This window comes from Oryctolagus cuniculus, chromosome 20, assembly GCF_964237555.1.
Source record: "Oryctolagus cuniculus chromosome 20, mOryCun1.1, whole genome shotgun sequence".
Taxonomy (NCBI): Eukaryota; Metazoa; Chordata; class Mammalia; order Lagomorpha; family Leporidae; genus Oryctolagus; species Oryctolagus cuniculus.
The window spans coordinates 33,026,863-33,038,934 of NC_091451.1; the positions used below are offsets into that span (position 1 = coordinate 33,026,863).

The following is a 12,072-nucleotide window of genomic DNA, read 5'->3' on the forward strand; positions in this document are numbered from 1 at the left end:
GGAGTCTAACAGAGACTGGGCAGGTCCACGCTGAAGGAGCAAACAGGAAAGGGAAGTGGTGGAGGCTCAGCAGAGGTGTGGCAGAGATGTGGAATGGGGAGGCTGGCGCCATCCCCTAGAGGATCAGGTTAGACAAGAAATCACAAATCCACAGAGCTGCAGATAGCAGCAGGAAGGGGAGCTGGCGAAACTGTGCTTGAAGTTTCACGCAGGAAGAAAGAGAGGTCATAGGGGAAAAAACAGAGAGGTCAGGCAGGTCCTTGTCCATTTATGTCTCCCCACTCCCCCCAACCAGACCTGCAGCTGGCTGGGTGAAGCCATTTTGATTGTTTACATTTTTGAATGTAAGTGGGGTCTACTGCATTTGCCTCATGTGTACATGCCCATCAACTGTGGGGGCCACCTCACCACACCCCTGATCCATGAATGACGACCTCAGCATTTCAGAGTAATTTTCTCCCCACTACACAAGCTATACAATAAGAAGTCCTGAATATTGAAAACTTGAGCACAATTCATGCACAAGTAAGAACTGAGCCATGCTCCAGGACGCGGGGCTTAGTACACCAGAGCTCGAACCCGCCCCCATCACGATTGAGAAGTAAGCTGGACTCCAGGAAGCAGAGCTGCCTGCTTCAACTTGCAACATACAGACTCAGAGAGGCTCATAGCAGAGGGAAATCTCATCACAAGCACAAAGATACAAATTAAAGAGAACATTAACCAGACCAAAAACAAAAATACACAAATGCCAAAAAACAAAGGAAAAACCTTAAATAAGAATAAGGAAGTCACTATGAGCCCCCTATAGTAACACTACAACTCTTCAATAATAGAAGGTAAAGATGAAGAGATTGAGGATATGACAGAAATGGAATTCAGAAAATTAATTGTCAGATTACTTAGAAGCAATCGGGATCTAATTCATGATCTAAATGAAAAGTACTTCCAAGAAATTGAGATGTTAAAGAGAAGTCAGAATGAAATGCTAGAAATGAAGAATTCAATAGATCAAGTAAAAATGCAGTGGCAAGCCTTACAACAGAATAGATAAGACAGAAAAAAGGATATCAAAACTAGAAAACAAATTTCTGGAAATATTACAGTCAGACCAAATAAAAGAAGAAATTAGAAAATTAAAAAAACACAGTTGGAGATCTATAAGATTCTATCAAACGACCCAACATATGGAACCTAGGAATTCTGGAAAGTGTGGAAAGAGAGAAAGGACTAGAAGGCCTTCTTAATGAAATAATAACAGAAAACTTCCTCATTCTGGGGAAAAATCCAAGTATTGAAGTACACAGAACTCACAATAGACATGACCAGAAGAGATCTTCACCACGACACATTGTAAGCAAACTCTACAGTAAAACATACAAAAAAGATCTTAAATGTTCACGACAGAAATGCCAAATCACATTCAGAGGAAATCCAGTTAGACTCACTGCAGACTTCTTATCAGAAACTCTATAGGCAAGAAGAGAATGGCGAGATATATTCCAAGTCCTAAGAGAAAAACTCTGTCAACCCAGAATGCAGTACCCTGCAAAGCTCTCATGTATGAATGAAAGAGAAATAAGGATCTTCCACAACAAAAAGAAATCGAAAGAATTCATAACTACTCATGCAAACCTACAAAAGATGCTCAAGACTGTACTACACACAGAAACACAGAAACAGGAACATCACTGCGAAAGAAGGTGAAGGCTGAAAATGAACCAGCAAAAGTATAAGTGAAACACAGAATACAGAAACAGGACTATTTATGGAAACATGGCAGGGCAAAGATGGTACTTAAAAATAGTCACCCTGAATGTAAATTATCTCAACTTTCCAGTTAAAAGACAGACTGGCCAAAAGGGTTAAAAAAAGAAAACTCATCTATTTGCTGCCTAAAAGAATCTTACCAACAAAGATGCATGCAGACTGAAAGTGAAAGGATGGAAAAAGATAATCCATGCTAAAAGAAACCAAAAAGAGCTGGTCTGGCCAACCTGACATCAGACAAAAAATGACTTTAACACAAAAACTACTAAAAAATTCAAAGAAGGACACTATATAATGATTAAAAGATCAACTCAACAGGAAGATGTGACTATTTGCACCTAATTACAAGGCACCTGGCTATTTAAAAGAAACCTTAAGAGATTCAAAGGGAGATATAGACTCACATACAATAGTTATGGGGGACTTCAACACCCCACTTTCAGCAATGGAAAGATCAACCAGGTAGAAAATCAACAAGGAAACCACAGAGTTAATCCACACCATAGACCAACTAGATAGACCTAACAGATATATACAGTATCTTCCAGCTTACAGCCACAGAATATACATTTTTCTCACCAGGGCATGGAACATTCTCTAGGATTGACCACATGTTAGGCCACAAAGCAAGTCTCAGCAAATTAAAAAAAAAATCAAAATCATGCTATGTATCTTCTCAGACCAGAATGCAATGAAGCTTGAAATCATAAACTAAGAATCTCCAGAACATACAGAAACACATAGAGACTGAACAACACGCTGCTGAATAAATACTGGGTCATAGACGAACTCAAAAGAGAAATAAAAATTTCTGGAAAAAAATGAAGATGACAACACAACATAACAAAACTTAGGAAATACAGTAAAAGCAGTGTTAAGAGGAAAGTTTATAGCAATTGGTGCCTACATCAGGAAATTGGAAAGGCAGCAAATAAATGAACTATCAATGCTCCTCAAGTTTCTAAAAAAAAAAAAAAAAAAAAAAAAAAAACAGCAAACCAAATCCAAAACTAGTAGGAGAAAATAAATAATTAAAATTAGAAAAGAAATCAACAATTGAAACCAAAACAAAACAAAACAAAAGATCAGCAAAATGAAGAGCTGTTTTTTGAAAAAATAGACAAAATTGACACACCATTGGCCCAGCTAACCAAAAAACAGAAGAGAGAGGACTCATATCAACAAAATTAAATATGAAAAATTATATATAAAAAAGACACCACAGAAATAAAAAGAACCATCAGAAATTGCTACAAAGAGCTATATGCCAAAAAACTGGGAAAACCTAAAAGAAATGGATAGATTCCTTGACACATACAACCTACCTAAATTGAGCCATGAAGACATAGAATACCTAAACAAACCCATAACCAAGATGGAAATTGAATCAGTAATAAAGACCCCCCCCCAGACTCCAATTCTTCTAAGTTATATAAAACAATTAAAAGAGATGGAATCCTCCTAAATTCTTTATATGAAGCCAGCATCACCTTAATTCCTAAACCTGGAAAAAATGCACCACAGAAAGAGAACTACAGACCAATTTCCCCAATTAAAATAGTTGCAAAAATCCTCAATAAAACTCTGCCAACTGAATACAAAAACACATCAAAAATATCATTTACCTGGATCAAGTGGGATTTATTCGTGGAATACAGGCAAAGTCCAACACTCGCAAATCAATGTGATATGTCACATTAACAACCTGAAGAACAAAAACCATATGATTATCTCAGCAGATGCAGAGAAAGCATTTCACAAAATATAACACTATTTCATGATGAAAACTAATCAAATTGGGTTTAGAAGCAACATTCCTCAGCATAATTAAGGCAATCTAGGACAAACTGATGGTCAGCAACCTGTTGAATGGAGAGAAGTTGGAAACATTCCTACTGAGGTCCAGAACCAGAAAAGGATGCCCACTCTCACCATTTCTATTCAATATAGTACTGGAAGTTTTAGCCAGAGCCATTAGGCAAGAAAAAGAAATACAACTGATACAAATCAGGAACGAGGAAGTCAAACTATCATTATTTGCAGATGACATGATTCTTTATATAAGTGATCCAAAAGACTCCACCAAGACTCCACCAACTCATGGAAGAGTTTAGTAAAATAGCAGGATATAAAATCAACACACACAAAAAAATAGCCTTGTATACACAGACAATGCCACAGCTGAGAAAGAACTTCTAAGATCAATCACATTCAATAGCCACAAAAAATAAAAGACCTTGGAATACATTTAACCAAGGATGTCAAAGATCTCTACAATGAGAATTACAAAACATTAAAGAAAGAAATAGAAGAAGATACAAAAAATGGAAAATCTTCCATGTTCATTGATTTGAAGAATCAATATCATCAAAATGTCCATTTTTATGAAAGCAATTTACAGATTCAATGTAATACCAATCAAAATACCAAAGACATTTTTCTCAGATCTAGAAAAAATGATGATAAAATTTATTTGGAAACACAGGAAACCTCGAATAGCTAAAGCAATCTTACACAACAAAAACAATGCTAGAGGCATCACAATACCAGTTTTCAAGAATACTATAAGACAGTTATAATCAAAACAGCCTGGTATTAGTACAAAAACAGATGGATAGATCAATGGAAAAGAAGAGAAATGACAGGAATAAATCCAACCATCTATAACCAACTTATATTCAACCAAGGAGCTAAAACCAATCCCTGGAGCAAGAACATTATCTTCAACAAATGGTGCTGGGAAAACTGGATTTCCACATGCAGAAGTATGAAGCAGGACCCCTACCTTACACCTTGCACAAAAATCCATCCAAAATGGATTAAAGAATTAAATCTATGACCTCATGCCATCAAATTAGTATACAGTATTGGGGAAATTCTGGAAGACATCGACACAGGAAAAGAGTTCCTGGAAGAGACCCCAGAGGCACAGGCAATAAAAACCAAAATTAACAAACGGGATTACATCAAATTGAGATGCTCTGTACTGCAAAAGAAGGAGGAAAGTGAAGAGGCAAGCAACAGATTGGGAGAATTTATTTGCAAACCATTCAACTAATGAAGGGTTACTAACCAGAATATATAGAGACATCAAGAAACTCCACAACAGGCCAGCACCGCGGCTCAATAGGCTAATCATCCGCAGGAGAAGCACCTGGCTCCTGCCTTCGGATCAGCACGGTGCGCTGGCTGCAGCGCGCCAGCCATGGCGGCCATTGGAGGGGGAACCAACGGAAAAAGGAAGACCTTTCTCTTTGTCTCTCTCTCACTATCCACCCTGCCTGTCAAAAAAAAAAAAAAAAAAAAAAAAAAGAAAAAAAAGAAACTCCACAACAACAACAACAAACAACCAATTAAGAAATGGGCAAAAGGGACCAGTGCTGTGGCATAGCAGGTAAATCTGCTGCCTGTAGTGCCGTCATCCCATTGAGCACCGGTTCAAGGGTTCAAGTTCCAGCTGCTCCACCTCCAAACCAGCTCTCTGCTATGGCCTGGGAAAGTAGTAAAAGATGGCCCAGGTTCTTGAGCCTCTGTATCCATGTGGGAAGACCCAGAGGAAGCTCCTGGCTCCTGGCTTCGGATTTGCATAGCTCCCGCCCTTGGGGCCAATTGGGGAGTGAACCAGTGGATGGAAGACCTCTCTCTCTCTCTCTTTTTCTCTCTCTCTCTGTCTGTCTCTGTCTCTTTCTCTGTCTATCTTGGTCTCTCTCTCTGTCTCTCTCCTCTTCTCTCTCTCTCTTCCTCTCTGCCTCTCATTCTCTCTGTAACTCTGTCTTTCAAATAAATAAATAAATCTTTAAAAAAAGGAATCAGTGCCCAGACACTTGATATAAAAAAGAGGAATCCAGTTTTAAAAATAAAATAAATGGGCAAATGATGTAAACAGATATTTTTCAAAAGAGGAAATCCAAATGGCCAACAGACACATGAAAAAATGCTCAGGATCACTAGCTGTCAGGGAAATGCAAACCGAAACCACAATGAGGTTTCACCTCACCCAACAAGTGTTGGCAAGGCTGTGGTGAAAAAGGTACCCTAATCCACTGTTGATGGGAATGTAAACTGGTAAAATCACTGTGGAAGACAGTTTAGCAATACCTCAGAAATCTGAATATAGTCCTACCATATGTCTCAGCCATCCCACTCCAGGGAATTTACCCAAGGAAATGAAATCAGCATTTGAAAGAGTTATCTGTACTCCCATGTATAGTGCTGTTCAAGTCACAATAGCTAAGACATAGAATCAACCTAAATGCCCGTCAACTGAAGGCACGATAAAGAAATTATGGGATATGTAATCTATAGAATACTACACAGTGGTTAAAAAATGAAACCTGGTCATTTGCAATAAAATGGATGAATTGGAAAACATCATACTTAGTGAAATAAGCCAGTCCTAAAGGGATAAATAGGATATGTTCTCCCTGATCTGTGATAACTAACAGAGCACCTAAAAGGCAACCTGTAGAAGTGAAACTTACACTAGGAGAAGCAATGACTTGAACAGCCTTTGTCTTGCCTGTCAAGGAGCAGTTTTTTATTCTATTTTTCATTAATTTTATTCTTTCCTACTTAATACCATTTGTTGAATTCTTTATTTAACACAGAATTAATCATATGTGTATAAAGTCAATTGAAAATAGATCCCAGTAAAAAATTAGAATTGGAATAAGAGAGGGAGGAGCTGTATAATTCTGCATACATTCCCACAGATCTATTTCTAAGGGTAAAGCTAAAAACTTGCCATGGGACTCCAAATCCCATTAAGCTAGGTGATAATAAAGCCATTTTATGTGTTAAAGTGGTCATATTAAGTTTTTGATTGATCATATAGATAGGATTAAGTGTCAAAGGGATCATATAAATAAGATCAAGTGTCTGCTAATAACAATAGTTAGGGGCTGGCACTGTGGCTCACTTGGTTAATCCTCCGCCTGTGGCGCCGGCATCCCATATGGGTGCCAGGTTCTAGTCCTGGCTGCTCCTCTTCCAGTTCAGCTCTCTGCTATGGCCTGGGAAAGCAGTGGAGGATGGCCCAGGTGCTTGGGCGCCTGCACCCGCATGGGAGATCAGGAGGAGACACCTGGCTCCTGGCTTCTGATTGGCGTAGCTCCAGCCATGGAGGCCATTTGGGGGTGAACCAACAGAGGGAAGACCTTTCTCTCTGTCTCTCTCTCTCACTGTCTAACTGTATCTGTCAAATAAATAAATTAAAAAAAAACAATAGATAGAATTAAAAAGGAGAGAATGTTCCAACATGGGAAGTAGTCCACACAGCAGACTCAGAATGACAAACACCCTAAACAGCACTCTGACCTCAGAATCAGCCCTTAAGGCATTCTTGTCCAGCTGAGAAGCCCATGAGAGCAATTCAGGCATGGAAAGGCAAAAAAAGAAAGAAAAGAAAAGAAAAGAGAAGAGAAGAGAAGAGAAGAGAAGAGAAGAGAAGAGAAGAGAAGAGAAGAGAAGAGAAGAGAAGAGAAGAAAAGTTTCTACATGAAGGATCTCTGTGAGTAAGACCACAGGGGAAAGAAGGGACCATCAAAGAAGGAATTACTTTTCTTCTCTGAAGTAAGGAGAGAATTTCCACTTTACTTATGGCCCTGTCTAAACACTGATGGAGATCATGGACTCAAAGGCTTCCATAGCCTTGGCAGCTCATGTCAAGAGCCTCAGGTGATCACTGACATCATACATAAGAGTGTTAATTGTTAAATTAACAACAGGAGTCACTGTGCACTTACTCCCCATGCAGGACCTTTGCCCTTAATGAGTTGTACTATGAAAACTAACTGTAAAACTTGTTCTCAAACAGTTCATTATACTTTATTTGTGTGCGGGTGGGTGCAAATTGTTGAAACCTTTACTAAGTATAGAGTTGGTCTTCTGTATACAAAGTTAATTAAAAATGAATCTTAATGAAGAATAGGGTGGAAGAAAGGGGGGGGTTAGAGTTGGGGTGGGAGGGTGGGTATGGGAGAAAGAACCACTATTGTCGCTCCCCCTCTTCGTGGAGGAACAACACAGGACCCTGCGCTGTTCTTTTGTCTGCTCGGCCCTTCCCGGGTTAGCTGCTGGTTCTTCCCGGGTTGGCTACCGACCCTTCCACCTCCGTGGAAGGGCGGTTCCCCCTGCCACTTTCCCCACTTCCGCGGGGGAGCGGCACACCGCCGGCCAGCTCTCTCGGGGGCTGCACAGGTGTTCCTTCAGATAGATGTTCCTGGTGCATGTTGTCTCTCTCCTCCTTTATAGTCCTCTTCCACCAATCCCAACTCTGCTACCCACATGCCGAGTACGCTGCTCTCCTCCAATCAGGAGCAGGATCAGCTCCTGCAGGTCATCACTCAAGTTGGCGAGAGACAGCTGCGTAGAAGCTGTTCACTCCTCTCCCAGCGCCATATTGTGGGAGAGCAGATGCACAGAATAAGTCTTAATTCCAGTAACTTAGTCTAGTCCAAGTTGCTCCCCACACACTATATTCCTAAAGTTGTATATAATAATTTTGTATTCATTGAATAAAATGTTTCTGAAAATGAAAGAACTATAGAGAACTATGAGTAAATGTAATTGTAGCAATACTTAGAGAACATTAAATATATATAACCATGGACTCACTGATTTATTTCATTTCTGTTGCTATAATTCTTTGAAGACAAAGAAGAACCATAACTTCAAAATCAGAAAGAATTACAAAAGGAATTCAAAAAATTATGTAAACATGGAGTGAAAAGGTAAAAAATAAAGGGTATAAGCTTTATTTTTCAGCAAAAGCTCCATTAAGTTCAACACATTTTTGTAAGTCAACTTAGTCCATTCTTAATGAACTTAGGGTCCTGGAAATTCAAGAATGCCAATGCAATCTTTCCTTGTACATTATTAAATGAAGAAAAAAGTGAGCCTTTTAAAAAAAATTAAGGTTAAAAAACAAAAAGAAGTCAGAAGGAGGCAAATAAAGACTGTGAGGTGAATGCCTAACAATGACTGTCCACTGAAATTCTCATAAAATTGCCCCTGTATGAGGAGAGGGACAAGCAAGATCATTGTCATGATGAGAAAGACATTCTGATGAAGCTTTCTTAGGCGTTTTTCTGTGAAAGACTTGGCTAACTTCCTCAAAACTCTCTCCATAAGCAGCTATTATGTTCTTTAGGCCCCCAACAAGAAAACTATCTTGAGCATCTCAAAAAACTTTTGCCATAGCCTTTGTTTTTTACCAGCCTACTTTTGCTTCAAGGGACCATTTCTATTTTTTAGCAGCCATTGCTTTGATTACACTTCGTCTTCAGGATCTTACTCGTTAAGCCATGTTTAATCTTCTTTAAAAGAAATCCTTCAGAATCTTGACCTTACCTATTGAAAATTTCCATTGAAAGCTCTGTTCTTGCCTGCAGGCTATCAAAATGCAGGGATGTGAGCACCCTTTGAGGAGAAACGTAGCTGAACATTAATTTTTCAGTTATAATTACATACGTTGATCAACTGAGGTGTCCATTGTTTCTGCTGTTAAGCATCAGTCCTCTTCAATGAAATCAGGTTAATTTTTCCCTTAAAAATGGATGTGGACAGCCTGCTGCTATGGGCTTCGTCTAACAGGCTATCCTCCCCTCCCACAACCTTTTAAGAAAAAGCTGCCAATTTATTTTGAGAATTGTCCTCTCACACTTTTTACAAAACATCATTGATTTTACCATTTTCCCTCCAAGCTGCAGCAGGAATTTAATTTTGTTCTTGTTTCAATTTTAGTAGAATTCATGTAGCTCTCATAGGGACTCTTTTTAAACTGATGTCTTAACCTTCTTAGTGCTTCAAATTAGATCCTGTTCAGACAAGTTTAGTTTGATGCCAAAAAGATTATAATCCATGCATAATGTTTACATGATTTACATTTTCCTTGAACTTTTTGAAGACTCCGCATATATTCAAACCACAGATCCACAATGGAGCATTGCCTGATCAAGCTTTTAATCAACACTGCAAATCTATTAATATCACAGCACAGTCCCTTAGTGAACTCCCTTATATCCTCAATCACTTCTCTGAAACCATTTATTATTATGATATGTTTGATAATTCAAAGTGTTCATGTATTGGAGATGTAATAATGTACATGCACAGTATATATTAAACAACACCTACAGCTGGGAGTGGGGACAGTTCTTAGAGATCAAACACATTAAACATTTCTGCTGAAAACCTAATGAAAATGTCTTTGAGGTGGAATATATCAAAAACACCAAAGAGTCTTGGTGGAATCAGACCAAGATTTATCACTAAACAAGCCTACCATATGTTTTCAATGAAATTTTGTTTTCAGACTCTTTCTATTCTTAAATTGGATAACAGAGCTGAATTTCTAACAACTATGGGACACAAGCCACTTCACTGTGATATGCTCATTCTACAAGGAGATGAAGATTTCTCCATAGGTTGTTCTTCCTGTATTTCCACGATGCTCACAGGCAGGCACATGCCTCTGCATTTTCACATACTACTGCTCCACAGGGGACTTCTGCTTTCCCTTAATCATGTCCATCTAGTCCTTAGATAAACATTTACTGAGCACCTATCATATACAAGGTAGAATACCAAACAAGAGAAATATAATTTAATTAGACACAGTTCACAAGATAGGAAATAGTTACCTATTTTCATGTCTCCCATATGCACTAGGCTAAGCCATTTGTAAAAAAGTGCAATCTTACTCAAAAATGTCACTAAATATTTGTCAGAAAACTTCAAATAATTCCTTCTTTTTAAGTGCTATAAATTCTCAAGCTAAGGTTTCTTATAAGATGTCTCCATTACATTACTTGCAAAGTATACTTTCCAATTGGCATGTGGCTCTATGTCTTTCTGAAGCATAAGTCCAATGTTAGGTTCAATTTACAATGGGGAACTGTTTATGCCTTTGAACCTATAAGAGAGATTGTTCTTGTCATTTGGACCTTCTCATAAACAAATTCCTCTACAGGAATAATTTTTCCATTATGTCATGAAACAGTGCATGTAGTTGATGCCTTTAACAAGACAATAAAAACATCTTTACTTAACTGAAAAGAAAAAATAAGAAATAAAGAAAAATCAGTCAAATTCATTACTTGTCATTTATTGGAGATAATGACCACATCTGCTTGGAGAAGATATATTCATCTTAAGCTCTCTACTCAGGCCAAAACCTGTTCCCTGGATTGGATTTTTTTAATATCAATAAACATTTACCTCTGTGTGCGGTTCTCACCTCAGAGGTGTTCAAATATTTGCTCCATCATCGTCACCCTCAGTTGTTATTTGCTGAGCATACCACCCTGGTCCTAAGGTGTCTCCCTTGTGCCAGGTATGCTTCACAGCAGGACAAAGTGACTCTCAATGCATTGATACAACGTCTTCTCTCAACACACATGCATCAGACAATACAAATAGTCTGAAATCTCAGGCTGGTGTCATTAAAATAAAAAAGATGTGTATATTTTTAATAACATCTCTTTCTTTTTCAGTTTCTCACCCTTCCAATCATGAATTAATTCAAATCTGTTTAGTTTTGTAAGCAATGGTTATGGAACAAATTTGTTTACAAGAAACAACTCAATTCCATTTTCTATAAATTAAAAATCCAGCCCTTGACTGCAGCATTTGTTTCAAGTCCTGTCTTTTGTGAATCTATAAACATCTAAAGCACATAGACACTTTTTGCACATTTATCTTGTTTCAGATCTTTAGCATTGAGGTGATGTCTGGAGCAAATATTTAGTCAGAAAAATTATAATCTTATCAGAAGAAGGATTTATAAGAGAAATGCTAACACAAAGCTTACAGTAGTAGAATGAATAATGTTCAGGTAATCATTTCTGCTCTTTACGTTGATATTTGACAACATCCTACTAAGCAGCAGATGCTTTATCACTGCTTTTAATGACTATAAGCCAGTAAATCTTGTATAATTCACAGGAATATTTGGAAGACCCCCTGTCTATCTGAGGATGTCTACTTAACTGAATAGTTCTGTATCTCAGGGCTTTCTTGACTAACAGGTGCATCATTACACACACCAAAATTGGCTGAGCAGCACCATAATTCAATATGTACTGCCTTATAATAACTACAATAAAGAAATGAACTTCCCTAAGGAAGAAAAAAACAGAGAACCATTTAACTTGTCCAAATGCATTTAAGCTGATGCTTTAAGAAAGACAATTAGGATTCTGAACAAGTGTTTGTGGTTCAGTCTCAATCTACTCTGCACACCGCTATGATTTTTGCTCACAAACAGAACCACCTGGGGCAACATTATTTTTCCCTTTGCAA

The 12,072-nt window shown here is 38.1% G+C and overlaps 1 long non-coding RNA gene across 6 annotated transcripts in view; it reads right to left on the reverse strand.

The window, feature by feature from the left end:
- Positions 1 to 12,072, reverse strand: part of LOC138847271 (uncharacterized) — a 241,126-nt gene that overhangs the window by 139,042 nt on the left and 90,012 nt on the right. For all 6 annotated transcript variants that reach the window (XR_011384998.1, XR_011384996.1, XR_011384999.1 and 3 more), the window contains one exon: positions 3,396 to 3,475. This is a non-coding gene — a long non-coding RNA (uncharacterized lncRNA). The remainder of the gene's footprint in view (positions 1 to 3,395; positions 3,476 to 12,072) is intronic.